Source organism: Haematobia irritans, chromosome 3 (assembly GCF_050003625.1).
Source record: "Haematobia irritans isolate KBUSLIRL chromosome 3, ASM5000362v1, whole genome shotgun sequence".
NCBI lineage: Eukaryota > Metazoa > Arthropoda > Insecta > Diptera > Muscidae > Haematobia > Haematobia irritans.
In genome coordinates this window covers 119,131,450-119,157,145 of record NC_134399.1, presented here as the reverse complement: position 1 = coordinate 119,157,145, position 25,696 = coordinate 119,131,450, and the positions used below count along the sequence as shown (strand labels likewise).

Below are 25,696 nucleotides of genomic sequence, written 5' to 3'. Positions count from 1 at the left end.
AAACTAGGGTTGATCAGTTGATGAAAATGGACCAAAAAACATTTGGTCTGACCAGTGGAATAAATTCAAAAAATTTGGGACCAATTCTTAAATTGAAAATTGAATTGCGTCCTAACTGTATCCTTAGTGCAATTCTCCGCTTCTTTGGCTCGGAGGAATGAGCAAAATCCTTAGTGTAATGACATAATATTTGGAACCAGAAAAACATTTTTTCTCAGTGAAGAAACATCAGTAAAGAAAGTGAACTTAAATCACTCCGGTGGAAATGCACTGTTTCGTTTAGAACAGGATTTTTATGAGCTGTAAAATTTCAATGTTGGATTTGACGAAAATCCATTTGTTCAATTCACAATAGTCATTTATTGTGATTCATTTGTCCACTAAGATGTAATTACAATTAATGAAGGGTGCTATTTAAGATTAATCTACTGCTTAACCAATTCTATTTAACAGTAATCTATGAATTAGCGCGCACCACAAATAATGCAACTATATGTAATTTTCTATTAGAGAATTTCTTTTATGGTAGCCATAGTGTGAAAGATTTATAAGATTCGACTATGCCGAACATTCGGCTTTATTTATATGTTTATTATTACATTATTAATTATACGTTGTTGAGTTCTTTTTTACATACGATATACTCGTATAGAGCAAACTCGTGGTATTTTTCTATTTATTATTTTGTACATATATACACACACACCGGTTGTATGTGAAATTATTCTATTATGAATCTGTAAGTTTATAGCTTAAGTGAACTCACTCTCTAATACTTAGTGGTGAATTATACACTCACTCTCACTTCTACTTTACTGTTAAATCCTCTATTGAGACTATGTATATATTTTCTTTGTAATCCGAAGGCAGTTGAATATGTATGAGAATCAAACTGCAGCAAAGGAGATGTTTGCTTACGATTGTTACCATCGTTGTTGCTTTTGATGATTTTTCTCACTATTAAGTAGGGTGTTTAAGTTAATTGTCATTTATGGTTAGATGACAAACACGTACACATACATGGGCATAAAACTAAGCACACTCTCATAATCGGCATAATAGATTCACTCACTCACCAATGATTGTGTATTTTATGTTGTTTATTTTTTTTTTCTTTTTTGTATTTATTTAATTTTATTTTTAAGTACCAATTTGTTGGTCGCTTAATATTGTACAACGAAAGCAACAACAATAAGGTGAGATAAATATTAACATTTCTAAAATTGTTTCAATTATGCAAACAAATGATTTCATACATAATAAGAAGACAATTTCTTATCACAGCAACGAAGAGGACGTATTTCAATTTAATGTAGCATGTATTTTTCTTAAATCACAACCAAATAAGTAATTTATAATAATAATAACAATGGCTTTAAGTGAAATTCTTTATATTTTTTCGTCATCCACGGCATTTTGTTTATTCTTCTTTGTTGTCACATTCAGATTTTCTTTTATTCTTTACAACAATGAAATTCGACTATATCACTTTTGGATACTCGTACACATTTACGTTTCGCCACGAGTATACGGTGTTTTTATGCGCGCATTGATGCGGTGGCATCAAACAAAACCAAGAACTCGACTGAAAACCAAAACAAATTCACAATGTGACAGGCTAACTGGCAAGCTGTGCGCGAGATACTACTCTCCTCGCCAGTGTTATTGTTGCGCCATGTACTTGCACAGCATTTTGTTCTTGAGCTACGGTTGGGTGGCTTTTTTGTTTACATTGCTGCTGCTGTTGTTTTGTGATTTAGGTGAATATTGTCGCCGCGTGTACATGTGTGTGTAGAGAGAAAGAGAGATCGAGAGTTATCGATTTGTGATCCATCAGATAAAGATTCCATAGTCAGATAATAACTATTTATGACGGCGTTAAATCTTTTAAGCTACCATGCATTTTACATACGGCATAGAAGATATGCACAATGGGTAAAAATATGTATATAGTTTTGTTGTCAAACAATTTTCAAATATTTTGCTGTTAACTATAACAAAGTAGTTTTTGATGACACTAAGAAAATCTTGGATCCAAAGATTTATACCTTCACTTCACTCAAAAAAAAAAGTGAACCTTATATGAAACTAAAGCCAATTTTATTTTATTTTAGTTCATGGAAATACGTATTATGTTTAGAGTAAATTTTCGTCACTTCAAAAATTTTTCGTGACTTCAATCATTTTTTTGTGAAATTAGCTAAAAAGGGGAAAATTATACACAAATGAAGCATAAATATTTACTAAATTCTTGCCTCCCACAAAACAAAGATTATAGAAGAGGAAGATAGGAGATTGGCTACTGACCACATCAAACCATTTACCACATTAGTTTAATACTCGAACCAAACGCGTATACGACAAGTATTGACATAGCATTAAAATGCAAATAAAAGGAAATTAAGAGCACGAAATAAATTTCCATAAAGGGGAAAATGTAATTTTTTTTGTTGTTGCCTAAAATTTAACATTGTTTCATTAAGAAAATTAAATATTTCATTTAAAAAATAAAAACGAAAAACAGCTAAAAGATTACAAACATGTATTAAACTAATCTGGTAAATGCAACATTTGGTATGACGCAAGCCAATCTCCCATCTTCGTCTTTTATTATCTTTGCCACAAAATAGGTCAGAATTTCTTAAAAATGCATAAATTTTACCAATAATGCGCCTATCATTAACTTCGTATGGTACTAAAGATTTTTTTGCAACTTGGAACTCCAATTTTTTCCTTCAAACGTCACAGACTTTTATTTTTTATTCAATACTCTATAATCAACCCAAAAATAGTGTGAGAACCTTATTCTTTTGGGATAGAAAAATCCTCAAACTTTAAAAAATCTTCCAAATTGTAATTTGAACAAATTTATTTATTTTTTTGGGGTTTTAGTTCAAACACCACTACCAATAACTGCACAAAATATTAAAACTGGCTTAAATCATAATTCGTTTTTTTTTTTATACCATCCACGTAATTTAACCCCATTTTCGAACAAAAAAGGGTTAAAATTCTAATATTTTTTAAAAATAGTTCTAGCCAATTAGAGACGAATTTTAATTTTGTATTCGAAGTTCGATGTCATAGACTATTAAAAACATAAATTAGTATAAAAATCGGAGCAAATATTAATATTTTCCGCCTTCGAAGCACTGTGTGACGTAGCCATCTAAATATGTCATGTTTTTGAAAATATTTTGGTAGTCAATAAAAGTTATTTTCTCACAATATATTGTTGAGAAAATAATTGTTTGAATTGATAACACTTCGTATCAGCTACCCTGTATTATAAACGTTTATTTCATATACATAATTGGTTCTCTATGACTTTAAGTTGTAGTTACAACTTAATCCGGTTAAAAGTGTAATATTGGACGCTGGAGTCTGTTGTCTTCACGTCATACGCGGAAAATAACGACGAGTTGATTATGCGATCATTGTTCTTACCACACACAAAGCCTATGACGTTATTCACATACATTGCTGGTGAAATAACCAATATACACTCTTCTACACCTCTGCCGACCAATAAAGAAACGTGAACAATTGCTTCACAGTACGTCATTGTCACCATTCTATATGGCATATGCCACAAAACAACAAGAAGGTGAATATCTAAATATATTCTCTTCTTCTCATTGACTGGCGTTTTTCTCACTCGTTGAGTACAGGGCAGGGATGGAAAATGCAGTACTATAGTACTTTTTTCAATACTTTTTCACCTCGGTCATTTCTATATATAATATATAATTTCTATATAGAAGTTTTGCAAAATTTTATTTGTATAGAAAATTTTGTCAAAATTTTATTTCAATTGAAAAATTTGTACAAATTTTATTTCTATAGGAAAATTTTGCAAAATTTTATTTCTATAGAAAAAATTTTGCAACATTTTTTTCTACAGATTTTTTTTGCAAAATTTTATTTTTATAGAAAATTTTTGCAAAATTTTATTTATATAGAAACTTTTGTCAAAATTTTATTTTCTTTAAAATGTAGTCTTTTGACAATAATTTTCCAGTGAAATTTTTGTTGAGATTTAGTAAAAAGTACCTTTCCGCTCAAAAAATACCTTTTTTGTACTTTCTTAAAAATTGTATTTTCCATCCCTGGTACAGGGTGGAAATTTTCACCATACATGGATTTGTTGGATATTCAGAATGGGTGGTTATGGTGAATGGGGTGCGAGTAGGTTTTCTCTTATGCGGAGAGAAGTTAAAATTCATTTATTGGTAAGTTTGAGTGAGTGAAAATCAGTGGAGTGGAGTAGAGTAGATACTCTCAACATAGAATTAGTATTTGTGCTTTTGTTTATGTATACGGTGTTCCCATTGTGTGAAAGAAGGGGCCTTCTTTTCAAGTTCATCACTCAAGCACAGTAATCAAATCATCAATTGCCTCCATGAACTTTTGTTGGTTCTTGATTATTTTGTGTTTGTTTTGATTTAGATATTGTCAAGGGAATTGAAGATATGTGACTTATGTTGTGATTGGTTTCTCCGTGATTAGAAAAGAGAAGTATGCAACAAATATCAGCTGGCTGATTCTAAAAAAAATATTATTTTATGTCGTTCATAAAATGTTGGGCATTAGAAGAATGTCGGAGTCATTATGATAAAATGGTGTACATATTGTCACTGATGAAAAACAGAGGTTCATATCATTGACAAGAACTAAATATGGCAATATACCACTTACCAATTTTCTCATTTTGAACTAAAAATTCTTTAAAATATACATATTTTCTTGTCCCTCTAATCATAGTGACGTTGCATATTCACTACCTACACAATCATCTACAGCCATCTTAAGGCGACCCCAAATAAAAGATGACCTTAGTCAAAGAAAAGTTTCTTTCATGTAAAGTTATCCATTTTAAAGTCGAATCACTTATAAACAACTTTATTGTAATGTTTATCGACTTTTAGAGAAGGAAAAAAGTTTATATCAGAGAATGCTAATCACAATTTGCATTCGAATATCAGGGATAAGAAATCTTTGGTCTCACTACAATAATTTTTTCAGTGTAAATATACCGATTTAAACTGATGTTCATATCACAATTTTGGAGAATAATGTTCATTATACTTGTAAATTTACTAACTTACCAGAGTACTTTCATTACTCAAAAAGTATAAAAGTACAAACTTTACCAACCCTGAAATAAATCATTATTCTTACCGCAACAAAAGCCCATGACGTCTTCACACTCACAGATGGGAAAATTACACATTATCATTCTTATCCATTCCGATTTATAAAATCATAGGAGAAATATGCCACACAGAACGTCATTGTCATTATTCTATATTGCATTTACAGCAAAACAATAAAAGAGATAATTCTCTTGATATTTGCTTCTCTTTCTCTCATTCACTGGTCACCACACGTTGAGCCAGTGATGTCAAGTAAGATTTTTCATACCTACTTTTGATATTGAGTTTCTAATAAATTTGTGAAATTGCTATATAGTCATGTTTCATTTCAAGTCTGGTGTTTTTGCGATCTATATAAAATTTATATATTGATTACAGGTCATTATATATCAATTGTGTTAACCACTTACTGTATATTATGATTATTTTGGTTTGCCACTATATTATGTTAAACTACAACATTAGCAATTATCAATACTACACGAAATTTGAAATAGTAAAGATATTTATACAAGAAAAAAATATTAAAACATCACTTTAATTTAGTTTTTGTAAAAAAAAAACTTTGAGATTCTTGAATGTAAAAAAGACGTGTTATACAATGGGATAATAAAGGATAAACGTCAGTGTGTTAACAACAATTTTGTAAAATGAATTAGCTTGGACGACACTAGAGCAATTGGGTCAGAAGTGGTAAAGCATAAAGACTCTTCATGCGTTAATCCTCTTATTTTATTAACTGAAATCCTTAGCGCCATCCTCTCTCTCATGGTTGAATGCAGAATTCGAACAAATAATTAACTAGGGGAACATAGTGGAAACAATGTTAAGATATAGAAAGAAAGCCGTTACATATAACCTTACTTTATCTAACAGGTTGGCTGATAAGTCCCCGGTCTGACACATAGATGGCGTTACTAGTATTAAATGAATATTATTTTTATATAGTACCAACCTCCAAATGATTCGTGTCAAAATTTGACGTCTGTAAGTCAATTAGTTTGTGAGATAGAGCGTCTTTTGTGAAGCAACTTTTGTTATTGTGAAAAAAATGGAAAACAGGAATTTCGTGTTTTGATAAAATACTGTTTTCTGAAGGGAAAAAATACGGAAAAAGCAAAAACTTGGCTTGATAATGAGTTTCCGGACTCTGCCCCAGGGAAATCAACAATAATTGATTGGTATGCAAAATTCAAGCGTGGTGAAATGAGCACGGAGGACGGTGAACGCAGTGGTCGACCGAAAGAGGTGGTTACCGACGAAAACATCAAAAAAATCCACAAAATGATTTTGAATGACCGTAAAATGAAGTTGATCGAGATAGCAGAGGCCTTAAAGATATTAAAGGAACGTGTTGGTCATATCAATCATCAATATTATGGAAGCTCTGTGCAAAATGGGTGCCGATCGAGCTCACATTTGACCAAAAACAACAACGTGTTGATGATTCTAAGCGGTGTGTGTGTTAACTCGTAATACACCCGAGTTTTTCCGTCGATATGTGACAATGGATGAAACATGGCTCCATCACTACACTCCTGAGTCCAATCGACAGTCGGCTGAGTGGACAGCTACCGGTGAACCGTCTCCGAAACGTGGAAAGACTCAAAAGTCCTCTAGCAAAGTAATGGCCTCTGTTTTTTGGGATGCGCATGGAATAATTTTTATCGATTATCTTGAGAAGGGAAAAACCATCAACAGTGACTATTATATGGCGTTATTGGAGCGTTTGAAGGTTGAAATCGCGGCAAAACGGCCCCAAATGAAGAAGAGAGTGTTGTTCCACCAAGACAACGCACCGTGCCACAAGTATTGAAAACGATGGCAAAAATTCATGAATTGGGCTTCGAATTGCTTCCCTACCCACCGTATTCTCCAGATCTTGCCCCCAGCGACTTTAATTGACACTATTAATTTTTGTTTCAATTAAAAAATTTGTTGATTCAATCAAATTTTTAATTGAATATTTTTTAAAACTCAATTAAAATTTTAATTGGAAAAATTTTCGTGAAAATTTTTTCTGTGGAGTACTACCAAAATGGTATCAAAAAATTGGAAGGTCGTTGTAATCGTTGTATCGCTCTTGAAGGGAACTATGTTGAATAATAAAAACGAATTTTGACAAAAAAAAATGTGTTTTTCTTTGTTATAGTATTTTTTTGCTAGACTCTATTCAAATTTTAAATTTTACCAATAATGCGTCCATTTTGAACTTCGTATAACACTGAAGATATTTTTGCAATTTTCAACTCAATTTTTTTCCTTCATACTACGAAATTTTCTTAAACAAGCGAAGAAAAATAATTATATTTAATATTTTTTTTTTTTTTAATTTGCCAAAAAATATTTACTTATTTTTGTAAAATCGACGTGACATCGGCATTTGTAATACAGTTTAGTTAATTTTTTTTTAAGTAGCCAACATTTTGACTGTTTTTTGAGTGTATGTACTCCGTCCTTTAAAACTTGTAATTTTAAATAATTTGTTAAAAATAGTAAATTTCATTATAAATTAAATTATTTTTATTTATCTATTTTCTGCTTTAAATTTTATTTGACTTGGCTATTTTTGTTTCTTAATAGTTGGCAATACTAACGGTGAGTGTTAGAGAAAATTGCTACCATATACAGATTTATTTCTATTCGGAATGGTGGGGTGATGTGAGTATTTTTATCTCTTGTTGAGAGTCAACATTACAATAACAGTCAATGACCATTAGTGCTAAAGTTTGAGTGCATGAAAATCAATGACAACAAGCACTGATATTTCAAAGCAGTATTACCATAATCCGATATTCTTCAGTATTGAGAGTTTCGACGGAATCCTCTGATGCAATACGGAGATCAAGGAACAGTTGAACCTAAGGAGACAGAGACTGTTCCATCGTCTGGAACAACTATGGCTACCATTTTCTAGGATTCCAACGACTACCTGGAGAAGATTAAACGATCACTGGGCTGTGCTATTTTCAATTATTTGACCGATTCCAAACTGAATTGAAGGCGAACACGAAGTGTAATTCGAGTTAAACTATCGACTAATATAGGTCTCCAATCATTCATGGATTATTGACATTCACTTTTTACTTTGAAAATTCCTGAAGGAAAAAAAAATAAATAATCTCTTTGAATTTTACGATGCAACAAAAAAATATTTTTTCTCATTTAATTTATCCAATTCATTTAAAAAATAAATTTATCCAATTAACAAATTAATTAATTCAATAAACTTGGCTGATTGGTTTTAGTTTAGATTTAAAAAAAAAAATTAAACACTTTAATTTCATAATTGAATGTTTTATGAAATTAAAGTATTTATTTTTTACATATCTTCTTACGAGTAAATGGAAAGTTTTGAAATTGCAGACATGGCCTACGGTATATGATTTTAAATTTGCCTAACACAATTTTCTTATAAAGCTGAGACTTTGTTCAGTTTTCAAGCTGAAAGCCAGCTTGTTTTCACGGTTACTTTTTTTTAACTAATTAATATAGAAATATAAAATTAATTGCAATCAATTCCTTGGATCTTTTCCTTCCATTCTTTGGTAAGACTTGATCAAAATATAATCGTCTTCATACATATTTTTGTACTTTTAGTTTAGTGTTTTGGTGAAAAACCCGAACATAGTACTCACCTTAAATGGAAAAATCGAATGCAATATTTCTTTGTCACTTAGATATTCTATAAAATTTCAATTATCTTTAACACTAATTAATTTTCCTATCGACTATCAAGAATTAAGTATAAGCATGCACAGCTGCATTTTAATAATCTTAATTAATAAGACTTTCGAAATTTCAAATAAATTCTCATTTACAAATTATTTCCAATTTTCAATCATTTCTCCAATGAGTTAAATTGTGGCAATTTCAAAGGAATTCCTTTATAATCATTAAGAATTAATGTTTAAAATAATTGATGTTCAGAAACCCAAGAACTGAAAAATACTTTCATCCCAAAATGAAAATTGACAGCAACATTTATCATATTTTTAAAATCATAAAGAATTTCTGTGTAATTTTTTAAATAAATGGTTGCTGTTAAGATGAGACAATTCTGGTGAAAACCCTACTACCAGAGGTTAGGAAAGTGTAAAATTAAAAAAGAAAACACAAAGAAACAGAAAAAAAAGAAACAAAAAGTACTGTAAAAAAGTAAGTACCAACATAAGAACAGTTGGTGTAGTATGCCCGTATGACTTGTGTTCCAATATGAACCACATTGGTAGACAGCACGGGTTCCACTCAAGAAAAAATATATACATAATTACATAATCTGAAGAAAATACCAACAACTACCAAATAAAGAAATATTATTTTGCTGTGTTTAATAAAATTTGCTAAATTTCTACCGAAAATTTTCTTTTCTACAGATAATTTTAACAAAATTTTATTTCTATAAAAAAATATTGTCAAAACTTTATTTCTATAGAAAATTTTGTCCAAATGTTTTTCTACAGAAAATATTGTCAACATTTTATTTCTATAGAAAATTTTGTCAAAATTTTATTTCTATAGAAAATTTTTTCAAAATTTTATTTTGACAAAATTTATTTCTATAGAAAATTTTGTCAAAATTTTACTTCTATAGAAAATTTTGTCAAAATTTTACTTCTATAGAAAATTTTGTCAAAATTTTACTTCTATAGAAAATTTTTTCAAAACTTTATTTCTATAGAAAATTTTTTCAAAATTTTATTTCTATAGAAAATTTTTCATAATTTTATTTCTATAGAAAATTTTGTCAAAATCTTATTTCTTTAGAAAAATTTTTCAAAATTTTATTTCTAGAGAAATTTTTATAAAAAATTTTATTTCTATAGAAAATTTTGTCAAACTTTTATTTCAATGGAACATTTTGTCAAAAAATTTATTTCTATAGCAAATTTTGTCAAAAATTTTATTTGTATAGAAAATGTGGTCAAAAATTTAATTTCTATCGAAAATTTTGTCAAAAAATTATTTCTTTAGAAAATGTTGTCAAAATTTTATTTCTATAAAAAATTTTGTCAAATGTTTATTTTCATAGCAAATTTGTCAAAATTTTATTTCTATAGAAAATTTTGAAAACATTCGATTTCTATAGAAAATGTTGTCAAAATTTAATTTCTATACAAAATTTTGCTATAATGTTATTTCTATACAAAATTTTGTCAAAATTTTATTTCTATAGAAAATTTTGTCAAAATTTTACTTTCTATAGAAGTAAAATTTTTTGTCAAAATTCTATTTCTATAGAAAATTTTATCCAATTTTATTTTGTCGTAATTTTATTTCTATAGAACATTTTGTCGCAATTTTATTTCTGTAGAAAATTTTGCAAAAATTTTATATTTATAGAACATTTTGTCAAAGTTTTATTTCTATAGAAAATTTTGTCAAAATGTTGCTTCTTTAGAAAATTTTGTCAAAACTTTATTTCTATAGAAAATTTTGTTAAAATTTTATTTCTATAGAAAATTTTGTCAAAATTTTAGTTGTACATGAAATTTTGTCCAAATTTTATTTGTATATGAAAATTTTTCCAAATTTTATTTTGTCAAAATTTTATTTCTATAGAAAATTTTGTCAAAATTTGATTTCTATAGAAAATGTTGTCAAAATTTAATTTCTATACAAAATTTTGCCATAACGTTATTTCTATACAAAAATTTGTCAAAATTTTATTTCTATAGAAAAATTTTCATAATTTTATTTCTATAGAAAATTTTATCAAAATTTTATTTCTACAGAAATTTTTATCAAAATTTTATAAAAAATTTTATTTCTATAGAAAATTTTGTCAAACTTTTATTTCTATGAAACATTTTGTCTACAATTTTATTTCTATAGAAAATTTTGTCAAACATTTGATTTGTATAGAAAATGTGGTCAAAAATTTAATTTCTATTGAAAATTTTGTCAAAAATTTATTTCTATAGAAAATTTTGTCAAAATTTTATGTGAATTGTTGTCAAAATGTTATTTCTATAGAAAATTTTGTCAAAATTTTATTTCTATAAAAAATTTTGTTAAAATTTTATTTCTATAAAAATTTTTGTCAAAATTTTATTTTTATAGCAAATTTGTCAAAATTTTATTTCTATAGAAAATTTTGTCAACATTTGATTTCTATAGAAAATGTTGTCAAAATTTTATTTCTACACAAAATTTTGTCAAAATTTTATTTCTATAGAAAATTTTTCATAATTTTATTTCTATAGAAATTTTTGTTAAAATTTTATTTCTATAGAAATTTTTTTCAAAATTTAATTTTGTCAAAATTTATTTCTATAGAAAATTTTGTCAAAATTTTATGTGAATTGTTGTCAAAATGTTATTTCTATAGAAAATTTTGTCAAAATTTTATTTCTATAAAAAATTTTGTTAAAATTTTATTTCTATAAAAAATTTTGTCAAAATTTTATTTTTATAGCAAATTTGTCAAAATTTTATTTCTATAGAAAATTTTGTCAACATTTGATTTCCATAGAAAATGTTGTCAAAATTTTATTTCCACACAAAATTTTGTCAAAATTTTATTTCTATAGAAAATTTTTCATAATTTTATTTCTATAGAAATTTTTGTTAAAATTTTATTTCTATAGAAATTTTTTTCAAAATTTAATTTTGTCAAAATTTATTTCTATAGAAAATTTTGTCAAAATGTTACTTCTATAGAAAACTTTGTCAGAATTTTATTTCAATAGAAAATTTTGTTAAAATTTTTTTTTTGTATTTTGTCAAAATTTTTATTGTATTTTGTCACAACTTTATTGCTATAGAAAATTTTGTCCAATTTTATTTTGTCATAGTTTTATTTCTATAGAAAATTTTGTCAAAATTTTATTTCTATAGAAAATTTTGTCAAAATTTTATATTTATAGAACATTTTGTCAAAGTTTTATTTCTATAGAAAATTTTGTCAAAATTTTATGTCTATGGAATAGGTTAGGTGGCAGCCCGATTAAGATTCAGGCTCACTTATACTATTTAGTCCATTGTGATACCACAGTAACTAAAAGTACCTATTACATATGCGCACTTCTAGTTTTAATCGCTGAACCTTCTCGATTATTTTTCTTCGTTGAACCAACCAGATTTTTCCAAAAACATTAACAGACTGCTTAAGTTAACGTTTTCCAGATCCGCCAGTAATCTGAAGCTAAATGCTCCTAAAAGTTGCTTGGGCTTTACACAAAATTCAGGACACTCACACAAGAGGTGTTTAATTGATTCCTTTTCCTCCGCATCATGACAGCTCATACAATAGTCATTATACTTCGTGCCAATAGTTTTTGCAAAATCGCCTATCAGACAGCGACCCGTTATTGCAGATATCAGGAGTGATATCTATCTACTATGGAATATTTTGTCAAAAATTTTATTTCTATAGAAAATTTTGTCAAACTTTTATTTCTATAGAAAATTTTGTTAAAATTTTATTTCTATAGAAAATTTTGTTAAAATGTTATTTCTATAAAAAATTTTGTCAAAATTTGATTTTTATAGCAAATTTTATTTCTATAGAAAATTTTGTCAAAATTTTCTTTCTTTAAATAAATTTGTCAAAATTTTATATATTTAGAAAAATTTGTCAAAATTTTATTTCTATAGAAATTTTTATAAAAATTTTATTTCTATAGAAATTTTTATAAAAAATTGTATTTCTATAGAAAATTTTGTCAGAATTGTATTTCTATTGAAAATTTTGTCAAAACTTTATTCCTATAGAAAATTTTGTCAAAAATTTTATTTCTATACAAAATTTTGTCAACATTTTATTTGTATAGGAAATTTTGTCCAAATTTTATTTCTATAGAATTTTTGTTAAAAATTTTACTTCTATAGAAAATTTTTTCAAACGTTTATTTCTATATAAAATTTTGTCAAAATTTTATTTCTATAGAAAATTTTGTCCAAATTTTATTTCTATAAAAAATTTTGTCAAAATCTTATTTCTATAGAAAATTTTGTCAAAATTTTATTTCCATAGAAAATTTTGCCAAAATTTTATTTCTATAGAAAATTTTGTCAAAATTTTATTTCTAAAGAAAGTGTTGTCAAAATTTTATTTTTATATAGAATATTTTGTATTGTGAAAATTTTATTTCTATGGAAAATTTTGTGAAAATTTTATATTTATAGAACATTTTGTCAAAATTTTATTTCTATAGAAAATGTTGTCAACATTTTATATTTCTAGAGTATTTTGTCAAAATGTTATTTCTATAGAAAATTTCGTCAAAGTTTTATTTCTATAGAAAATTATATCAAAATTTGTTTTCGATGGAACATTTTGTTAAAAATTTTATTTTTATAGAAAATTTTGTCAAAAATTTTATTTGTATAGAAAATTTGGTCAAGAATTTAATTTCTATCTAAAATTTTGTTAAAAATTTATTTCTATAGAAAATTTTGTCATAATTTTATTTGTATAGGAAATTTTGTCCAAATGTTATTTCTGTAGCAAATTTTGTCAAAATTTTATTTCTATAGAAAATTTTATTAAAATTTTATTTCTATAGCAAATTTGGTCAAAATTTTATTTTTATAACAAATTTGTCAAAATTTTAATTCTATAGAAAATTTTGTCAAAATTTTATTTTTGTCAAAAATTTTATTTCTATAGAAAATCTTGTCAAAATTTTATTTCGATAGAAAATTTTTTAAAAATTTTATTTCTAGATGAATTTTATGAAGTACTTTACAGTTGGGGAATATGTTGGAACATCTACCGACACATCAAGAATTCTACCAATCTACCAAACAGAAAAAAATCTACCATTTTTGGAAGAAATCTAGCAACAAATTTGTCAAAATTTTATTTCTATAGAAAATTTTGTCACAATTTTATTTGTATAGAAAATTTGGTCAAAATTTGATTTCTATAGAAATTTTTATAATTTTTTTTTTTCAAAATTTTATTTATATAGAAAATTTTGTCAAAACTTTATTTTTTTATAGCAAATTTTGTAAAAATTTTATTTCTATATAAATTTTTTTCAAAATTTTATTCCTAAAAAAATATTAAAAAAAAAATGTCAAAATTGTATTTCTTTAGAAAAATTTGTCCAAATTTTAATTCTATAGAAAATTTTGTCAAAAAAACTTTGTTAAAAATTTTATTTCTATAGAAAATTTTGTCAAAATATTATATCGATAGAAAATATTTTAAAAATTTTATTTCAAGATGAATTTTATGAAGTACATCGCAGTTGGGTAATATTTTGGAACATCTAGCGAAACATCAAGAATTCTACCAAACAGAAAAAAATCTACCATTTTTGGAAGAAATCTAGCAACTGTGGCAAACGTGGTAGAGAGACATGATTAGGATGATTGGAGGGAATTCAATATTTTTGGGGGGATGATCACGAATAAACCCTCTTTGTGCTTTGTTTGGGAGATGTGACCACCATAATTTTACACAAATTTCGACTTTTTCAGGATTTGAATGGTGATAGCGGAATTATCTTGGCTCCAGGATGCTTAGTTTAGGAAATACGAGCAAACTAAGTTTTTCGTTTAAATTTTTTCAGGATTTGGAGGGAATTTTCGATTTTTTTATATTTTATTGCAATTAAAAAATTTTATATTAAATTTTCAGTCCCAAAATATCTCGATTGTAACGTTATAAGTAAAATAGCTACTTGCGATTCCGAATATCGGAATATGTCGAACTCGCAACGCTTAGCTATCAACATTATTTATATTTCGTTTTATTCATATCCGTAAATCCTAATAGCAAGAAAAAAAAAAAATAAATAAATGGCTATTAATCATAATATATCGCTCTATTCTTTTTTATGGAAGTTTTCGTTTACTCCTTAATAATATTCGAAAGTAAATATCATAAGTAAATTATCTACGAATAAACTACCACAATAGAAATTTCTATGGCAACCATTAAATGCCAATATCTTGGTTATGGGTCATTGTAAAGCCATCAATTTAATCGTCTACATAATAAAGCACAATGGTATTAGTGTGTACATCGATTGCATACTTAATTAATTGCTCATACGCTTCTGTGGATTTGCCATTCATATCAATAATACGCAATGATGGTCCAATTTGTGAGTCATAATAATGTAGCATATTTGATTATACATATGAAGAACCTGCTGCTATAGTTAAGAACTTTATTGAATTCATAGAGATTTTGGAATTGTTAGTGTCACTATTCTGGTTTAATCTCTATGAAATGAAGAATTATGTGTTCATCAATGTAGAAAAAACAAAAAGAGCGAACAGACAAAAATATACAATAATATTAGGCAATCATATTACTATCAGTAAAACGCTTGCATTGACCTATTATCTATTCTAGTTCGAATGCATTGACATTGGTGGGTATTAAAACTTGCATAAATCGGATTATGATAATTTACCAAAATTCAAAATTTCAGTTCAATAAATCAAGTACCCAAAACTCAAATTTAAAAGAGAATTGTGTCTTAAATGTATTCTTACTTCAATTCTCAGCTGCTTTGGCTCGCAATCAATACCAAAATCATTAATGTAAAGAAAAAATCTTTGGAACGTGGTATGCTTTCTTCAGTGATACGTTTTGGAACACATTAGCGAAAAGTATCAAAGAATTAGCAACCCCATTATAAAAAAAAACAAGTAAGTTGAAAAAGAGCAGTAAGTTAAATACCCACCACCATGAATCAAATATTATAGTAGCCTTTGAAAATTTCAGTGTGGTTTGATGCATCTCTTGTATGTGTGCAAGAAAATGATGGAAATAACGTTGATTTTTACCCCCCATTATATAAATAATTACGAGAAGTAAAATCTGGTCCCCAGACAGAATACCAAAAAGTAAAATCGGGAGATCGGTCTATATAGGGGCTATACTAAAGCATGGACCGTTACTCACCATTTTCGACGCACCTCTTTATGGTTCTAAAATACCTCTAGATGTCTCATTTCAGACAAATTAGATAAACATTACGGTTTCTGCAAGACCACGAAGTAAAATCGGGACATCGCTATATATAACAGGTTGGCTGATAAGTTCCCGGTCTAACAAAGAAAAAAACATTTTTTTTGCCAAAATTCGTTTTTATTATTCAACATAGTTCCCTTCAATAGCGATACAACGATTATAACGACCTTCCGATTTTTTGATACCATTTTGGTAGTACTTCTTCGGTTTTGCCTCAAAATACGCCTCAGTTTCGGCGATCACCTCTTAATTGCAGCCAAATTTTTTTCCCTGCGAGCATCCTTTTGAGGTCTGAGAACAAGAAAAATTCGCTGGGGGCCAGATCTGGAGAATACGGATACTAGCGACGCCATCTATGTGTCAGACCGGGGACTTATCAGCCATTCAAACAAAAATTTTTTTTCTGATTCAATCACCAAATTAATTGATCCAATTAATTTTTTAATTGAAATGTCTTCAATCACGAAAATGATAATATCAATCACAGTTTTAATTGGGCATAGAAAAAATTCTTGATTAAAAAATTAATTGATTTTTTCAGCAAATTTCAATTAATTTTTTAATTGATTCAATTGATGTTGATTGCAAAACTCAATTAATTTATTAATTAAAAAAGGTAACTATTTTTAATTACTTTCTGAATTGGCTTAGAGTTTTTATTTGGATTAACACTTGATTGGTTGAAATACATTTTTCATTAAAAATTTAAAAAAAAATCAGCACTTTTTTTAACTGAATTAGTCTTCCGAATTTGATTAAAAACTTAATTGTATCAATTAATTTTTTAATTAAAAATTTTAAAATGTTCAATCATTGACTTAATTAACTTAATGTTTCTATCATGATTAAAAAGTTAATTGTATCAATTAATTTATTAATTGAAAAAATTTTCAACTTCAATGAACTTTTTAATTGGAAATATTTTGGTGATATTTTTTTCTGTGTTCTGTTAGGGGATATACCAAAACATTGACCGATAGACGCCAGTTTCAGTACATGTATTTATGGTTCTAAAATACCTGTGGATTTCTAATTTCAGGCAGATAGGATAAAAACTACGGATTCTAGATACCCAAGAATCAAAATCGGAAGATCGGTCTATATGGGGGCTATATCAAAACATGGACGGATACTCATCATTTTCGGCACACCTCTTTATGATCCTAAAATACCTGTAGATTTCCAATTTCAGGCTAATTAGAAACTACAGATTGTAGAAGCCCAAGATGTAAAATCGGGAAATCGGTCTATATGGGGGATATACCAAAACATGGTCCAATACACGCCATTTTCGGCAAACGTATTTGTGGTCCCACAATACCCCTAGATTTCCAATTTCAGGAAAATTGTGCACTATGGTTTCTAGAAGCCCAAAAAGTAAAATCAAGAGATCGGTCCATACACACAAAAAAAAAATTTTTCTGATTCAATCACAAATTAATTGATCCAATTAATTTTTTAATTGAAATGTCTTCAATCACGAAAATGATAGTATCAATCACAGTTTTAATTGGGCATAGAAAAAATTCTTGATTAAAAAATTAATTGATTTTTTCAGCAAATTTCAATTAATTTTTTAATTGATTCAATTAAAAATTTAATTGATGTTGATTGCAAAACTCAATTAATTTATTAATTAAAAAAGGTAACTATTTTTAATTACTTTCTGAATTGGCTTGGAGTTTTTATTTGGATTAACAAATGATTGTTTGAAATACATTTTTAATTAGTCTTCCGAATTAGATTAAAAAGTTAATTGTATCAATTAATTTTTTAATTACAAATTTTAAAATTTACAATCATTGACTTAATTAACTTAATGTTTCTATCATGATTAAAAAGTTAATTGTATCAATTAATTTATTAATTGAAAAAATTTTCAACTTCAATTAACTTTTTAATTGGAAATATTTTGGTGATATTTTTTTCTGTGTATGGGGGCTATATCAAAACATGGACCGATACTCAACATCAAGAAAATCAATAAAAAAGAAAAAACTTTATAAAAAAATCATCCCCGCTGGGATTTGAACTTATGCCGTTTGACTTTTTCACTTCCATGGAAGTTCTTATGAGAAGGCTTTGCAAATTGCGATAATTTTTTGTTGATTTTTAATGAAAAAAATTATATTTATGCAAAAATATATGCTTAAAAAAACTGAATAAAAACGATGTATAGCACACAAAAAAAATTTTATTAGAAAAATATTTAATAAAAAAATTTCCGCTGATGAGATTTTTTACCAACGTTCTTTATTTTTTCATTCATAATAATAAAGAACATCTCCGGAAGTAGTTAGAATCTCATGACGTGGTGTCATATATTAGGTACATGTCACAAACATATGAATAGACGTTTTGATGCATCGTGTTCAATGGCGTTTGTGGCTGAGTGTGCTAAGGCGTTCTGTTATGGTGCTAACAGACCTAAGTTCAACGCCCGGTGGAAGCGAAGTTCTTCAATTTGTAAAAATTAGATAATAAGAAAATAAAAGTGTAACAAAAAATACTGATAAAAATAAAAAGTGAAATTGAAAAAATTTATTTTTTTTTCTTCACCCAAATGAACTTCCAAGGCACAACTTCTAAAGCAATGCAAAGGATCCAAAAATGGAGTACTTCCGTCTTATGACAAGCAACATGTAAAATTCATTGGAGATGATCCAAGTTTGCACTACTTCCGGATCACAAATTGGGGATCCAAACTACTTTGTTGGAAGCTCTTTTTTGCTGGGCTATTATACCCCCATCACCATTCTATGGTGGAGGGTATAAAAACGAATACTTCATTATATCGGAATTAACTTTCATTTTTCATGCTTTTAATAAAACTTTTCACATAGTACTGTTTCTGTTAAACTTTCGACGTAATAAAGAGAAAATACCAATATCATGATACTTGTAAAATACATTTTACATTTTTATAAATAATTTCTTCTATATTATTTGTGTAGAAATATACAAATAAATAAATAACCACATTACTTTACATGTTATCTTGTCTACTGATGATTGTATTTTCCCTTGTCGTCTGTTGCATAAACAAGTTGAAGTTTAAATTTTTTTTCAAGTAAAAAACTAATTGATACAACCCTTCGCTTCCAATACTTCTTACATTTTCAAAGTTGTAAAACTTCTCAATGAGTTTGTGCTGTAGAGGGGATGTAAGAGATTTCATTGTCATATTTAAACTGTTTTGCATGAACCATATTCATTCATTATGTTTAAAAACCATCATACAACAATTGCAACAGTAAATTTGAACAAAAGAAAAATTCTCCTTAAATGCCTAATGTTTAAACTTAAACACACATTTGCATGCCGTATGTCATATAGCAAGATTTGTATAGAGAATGTGGGTGGCATGTTTAAAAACCTCAAACTCAAGTATATACATACATATGTGCTAATGAAATCATTGAAAAGCAAAAACAAGTACTTAACCACACGGGAAGGAGTTGAAAAAAGAATCAGGTGTAGGAATGTGTGAATGTCATTGTATCTGTGTGTGACCATACCAAGTGAAAGTGAGACTTTCACAAAAAATTATAAAAACAAATAAAGAAGCGCACACACACGTTAACATGTAAATCATCTGTTTCATTCATGGCAAACTTGAATCCTGTTGTTTGCATTCACATATTACGATTATGATCCCATACACAATGTACCTTCTACGAAAACAAAGCCAAGGGCACACTTGGTTCTCTTTTCACTTGTATCGATGTCACCATCATTAATCATCCAGTTCATATACTTGTTAGTCTCACACTAACACATAGTATACACGCTACCGATGTCTTAATCTACATTCCCTCATCATTCAACACTCAGGATATGCAGATATACTATGACACCTTAGATTCCGAGAGTTGGCCAAATGTTTGTGAGTGAGTGAGTGTGATGAGCTATCGCTTTGTCACCCATATCACAAGAATACTCTGTTAACCTTTTGCATGGGCTGTGCGATATTAGTTGTCATGTATACTTTTTTTAATAGGGGAATAGCCATTGAAAGAAGATTTGTGATAATATATGTGTTTGTTGCATTGTATACAAGGTTGCCACACATGCCAAAAATAATCTACCAAAATTTGAAGAAAATTTTACGCAAAATATAACAAATTAAAAAAAAATCTGAATTGTTTGATCAAGTTTTGTGGTTAGTATTTCTTCGAAAGATATGTTCCATTTTTTATTGAATAAATATATCGAATTTATAGAAAATTTTCTCAAAATGTTATTTCTATAGAAACTTTTCTCAACATTTTATTTCTGTAGAAAATTTTGTCAAAATTTTATTTCTATAGAAAATTTTGTAAAAACTTTTATTTCTATAGAAAATTTTGTTAAAATGTTATTTCTATAAAAAATTTTCTCAAAATAATATTTCTATAGAAAATTTTGTAAAAATGTTATTTCCATAGAAAATTTTGTCAAAATTTTATTTCTATAGAAACTTTTGTCAAAATTTTATTTCTATAGAAAATTTTGTCAAAATTTTATGTCTATGGAAACTTTTGTAAAAATTTTATTTCCATAGAAAAATTTGTTAAACTTTTGTTTCTATAGAAAACCTTGTCAAAATTTTATTTCTATAGAAAAATTTTATTTCTATAGAAAATTTTATTTCTATAGAAAATTTGGTGTAAATTTTATTTCTATAAAACTTTGGTCTAAATTTTATTTCATTTTGTCAAAATTTTATTTTTATCGAAAATTTTGTTAAAATTTCATTTCTATAGAAAATTTTGTCAAATTTTTATTTCTATAGAAAATTTTGTCAGCATTTTATTTCTATAGAAAATTTTGTCAAAATTTTATATATGTAGATACAAAATCCCAGAAGATGGTTAGTGGCACTAACCGAAATATTGGAAATAAATATTAAAACAAATCAATAATCGATTGTTTCTATGACCTCAAGCCGAACAAAATTAATAATCAGAATAAAATTTTATTTCTATAGAAAATTTGGTCAATTTTTATACCCTGCGCCACACTGTGGAACAGGGTATTATAAGTTAGTGCATATGTTTGTAACACCCAGTAGGAGACGAGATAGACACAGGGTGTCTTTGGCAATAATGCTCAGGGTGGGTCTCTGAGTCGATATAACCATGTCCGTCTGTCTGTCTGTGAACACATTTTTGTGATCAAAGTCTAGGTCGCAATTTAAGTCCAATCGTCTTCGACTTTGGCACATGTTCCTAATTTGGATCAGAATAGAACCCTATTGATTTTAGAAGAAATCGGTGCAGATTTAGATATAGCTCCCATATATATCTTTTGTCCGATATGCACTAATATGGACCCAGCAGCCAGAGTTTTATACCGATTTGCTTGAAATTGTGTACAAACATAACACTTAGTCGTATAGTCAAGCTGATTGAAATCGGTTCAGATTTAGATATATCTCCCATATATATCTTTCGCCCGATATGAACTGATATGGTCCTAAAAGCCAGAGTTTTGGCCCAATTTGGTTGAAATTTTGCACAGGGAGTAGATTTAGCATTGTAGCTATGCGTGCAAAATTTGATTGAAATCGGTTCAGATTTAGATATAGCTTCCATATATATCTTTCGCCCGATATGGACTAACATGGTCCTAAAAGCCAGAGTTTTGGCCAATTTGGTTAAAATTTTGCACAGGGAGTAGATTTAGCATTGTAGCTATGCGTGCCAAATTTGATTGAAATCGGTTCAGATTTAGATATAGCTTCCATATATATTTTTCGCCCGATATGGACTTATATGGCCCCAGAAGCCAGAGTTTTGGCCCACTTTGTTTGAAATTTTGCACTAGGAGTACAATTAGTAATATAGTCATGTCTGCCAAATTTGATTGGAATCGGTTCAGATTTAGATATAGCTCTCATATATATGTTTTTTCTGATTTCGACAAAAATGGTCAAAATACCAACATTTTCCTTGTTAAATCGCCACTGCTTAGTCGCAAAGTTGTAAAAATGACTCTATTTTTTCTAAACTTCTAATACATATTTATCGAGCGATAAATCATAAATAAACTTTTGCGAAGTTTCCTTAAAATTGCTTCAGATTTAAATGTTTCTCATAGTTTTTTACTAACATTGTGTTCCACCCTAGTGCATTAGCCGACTTAAATTTTGAGTCTATAGACTTTGTAGAAGTCTATCAAATTCTGTCCAGATCGAGTGATATTTAAATGTATGTATTTGGGACAAACCTTTATATATAGCCCCCAACACATTTGACGGATGTGATATGGTATCGAAAATTTAGATCTACAAAGTGTGCAGGGTATAATATAGTCAGCCCCGCCCGACTTTAGACTTTCCTTACTTGTTTTTATATAGAAAATTGAAGTACCTCTTACTTTGAGAGGAATATTTGGCAAGATCTGAATTCTACCAATCTACCAAACAGTAAAAAATCTACCAACCGTGATTGTATATCGTAACTGTTCAGGTCAAATAATATGTAAATGCATTCTTAGTGTGGGAATTTCTAAAAATGTCACTGTATTTGCAATGAATTTTAATTTTTTCTGATACTAACATACGTATCTGTCCTTGCGACAGTAACTAATAGCTACCCAGCAAAAAAATTGGAAGTTCTTCCGAAGCCACAACTTCAAAAGCACTTCCAGAAGATGCACTCCCAATGATGTTCTTTATTTTAACTACCCAGGAAGTTTTTTTAATTCAATTTTTTATAACTTGGTTTTTTCATAGTTTTAATAGGTAATTTTAACTTTTTTTGTTTCAAATACGTTAAAAACAGAGTAAGAATTCATAAAATGGTACAAATCATTTAAATTTTGTAGAAAAAAGTGCTAAATCCATTAAAAATTATAAAAAATTATAAAAAATATTTATTTGGCAAAATATCACAGAATTTTTTAATTTACATCCAAAACATTGAATTCGGATCACACCTAAAGAAGTGATGCAAATTGCATATAACAAATATGCAGCGACGTTAATTTGTGTAAGGTTATACAACACACCTACATGAAGGTAAGGTTGAGACGACTCTATATAAGACGGCGTAAGGAATAGAATAATTTTTCCATGGAAAAAATGTCAATGCTAAAATTTAAGGCTGTCTGCATTACATAACGCCAAAATCGATGCACTTATCGACTCGTAATACTTGATTCGGATGACCACAGACTATAATAGGACTGCTAAGGTACATTTCATAGTCCGACTGCTACTCGCACCGAAGGAATATGGTCACCCCAAACATGTTTTAAGAGCATAGTGATACTTATTCTCGGGAAACATTGTGTATAGAAATAAAATGTTGACAAAACTTTCTATAGAAAAAATTTTTTTTTCACAAAATTTTCTATAGAAATAAAATTTGTGACAAAATTTTCTATCGAAATAAAATTTGTGACAAAATTTTCTATAGAAATAAAATTTGTGACAAAATTTTCTATAGAAATAAAATTTGTGACAAAATTTTCTATTGAAATAAAATTTGTGACAAAATTTTCTATAGAAATAAAATTTTTGACAAAATTTTCTATAGAAATAAAATTTGTGACAAAATTTTCTATCGAAATAAAATTTGTGACAAAATTTTCTATAGAAATAAAATTTGTGACAAAATTTTCTATAGAAATAAAATTTGTGACAAAATTTTCTATTGAAATAAAATTTGTGACAAAATTTTCTATAGAAATAAAATTTGTGACAAAATTTTCTATAGAAATAAAATTTTGACAAAATTTTCTATAGAAATAAAATTTGTAACAAAAATGTTCTATAGAAATAATATTTATGACAAAATGTTCTATAGAAATAAAATTTGTGACAAAATTTTCTATAGAAATAAAATTTTGACAAAATTTTCTTTAGAAATAAAATTTTGACAAAATTTTCTATAGAAATAAAATTTGTGACAAAATTTTCTATAGAAATAAAATTTTGACAAAATTTTCTATAGAAATAAAATTTTGACAAAATTTTCTATAGAAATAAAATTTTGACATTTTCTATAGAAATTAAATTTTGACAAAATTTTCTATAGAAATAAAGTTTTGACAAAATTTTCTATAGAAATAAAATTTTGACAACATTTTCTATAGAAATTAAATTTTGACAAAATTATCTATAGAAATAAAATTTTGACAAAATTTTTTATAGAAATCAAATTTAGGCAAAATTTTCTATAGAAATAAAATTTTTAAAAAACTTTTTATTGAAAAAAATGCCAAAATTTTCTATAGAAATCTTTAAAATTTAATTATTGTATATATATATATATATATATATATATATATATATATATATATATATATATATATATATATATATATATATATATATATATATATATATATATATATATATATATATATATATATATATATATATATATATATATATATATTATAAGTCGGCGAAGTTTTAACATTTATAATCCTGCACTGTAATTACAAGATTTTAATCTTGTTGTGTAGGTACTCAATAAAAATGATATGAAATAAAATTTTGACAAAATTTTCTATAGAAATCAAATTTAGGCAAAATTTTCTAATAAATAAAATTTAGACAAAATTTTCTATAGAAATAAAACTTTGACAAAATTCCAATAGAAATAAAATTTTAACAATATTTGCTATAGAAATAAAATTTTAACAAAATTTTCTATAGAAATAAAATGTATCTATAGAAATAAAATTTTGACAAAATTTTCTATAGAAATAAAATTTTGACAAAATTTTCTATAGAAATAAAATTTGTGACAAATTTTTCTATAGAAATAAAATTTTGACAAAATTTTCTATAGAAATAAAATTTTGACAACATTTTCTATAGAAATAAAATTTAGACAAAATTTTCTATAGAAATAAAATTTTGACAAAGTTTTCTATAGAAATAAAATTTTACAACATTTTCTATAGAAATAAAATTCTCGATAGAAATAAAATTTGTAACAAATATTTTGTATAGAAATAAAATTTATTACAAAATTTTCTATAGGAATAAAATTTTGACAACATTTTCTATAGAAATAAAATTTTGACAAAATTTTCTATAGAAATAAAGTTTTGACAAAAATCTTTTATAGAAATAAAATTTTTCTATAGAAATAAAATTTGCAACAAATATTTTCTATAGAAATAAAATTTATGACAAAATTTTCTATAGAAATAAAATTTGTGACAACATTTTCTATGGAAATTGTGACAAAATTTTATTTCTATAGAAAATATTTGTTGCAAATTTTATTTCTATAGAAAAATTTTATTTCTATAAAAGATTTTTGTCAAAACTTTATTTCTATAGAAAATTTTGTCAAAATTTTATTTCTATAGAAAATGTTGTCAAAATTTTCTATAGAAATAAAATTTGCAAACAAATATTTTCTATAGAAATAAAATTTATGACAAAATTTTCTATAGAAATAAAATTTGTGACAAAATTTTCTATAGAAATTGTGACAAAATTTTCTATAGAAATAAAATTTTGAAAAAAATCTTTTACAGAAATAAAATTTTGACAAAATTTTCTATAGAAATAAAATTGTGACAAAATTATCTATAGAAATAAAATTTTGACAAAATTATCTATAGAAATAAAATTTTGACAAAATTTTCTATA

At 26.7% G+C, this 25,696-nt stretch overlaps 1 protein-coding gene across 3 annotated transcripts in view; it reads right to left on the bottom strand.

Annotated features, from left to right (window-relative positions):
• Window positions 1–25,696, bottom strand: part of LOC142228746 (eye-specific diacylglycerol kinase-like) — a 276,881-nt gene that overhangs the window by 142,869 nt on the left and 108,316 nt on the right. The window contains exon 1 of one of the 3 annotated variants that reach the window (XM_075299253.1): window positions 1,073–1,662. The exons of the other annotated variants lie outside the window; for them this stretch is intronic. The gene's annotated coding sequence lies outside the window, so the exon portion shown is untranslated. Of the gene's footprint in view, window positions 1–1,072; window positions 1,663–25,696 lie in introns of those variants that run through there. 3 annotated transcript variants of the gene reach the window in all.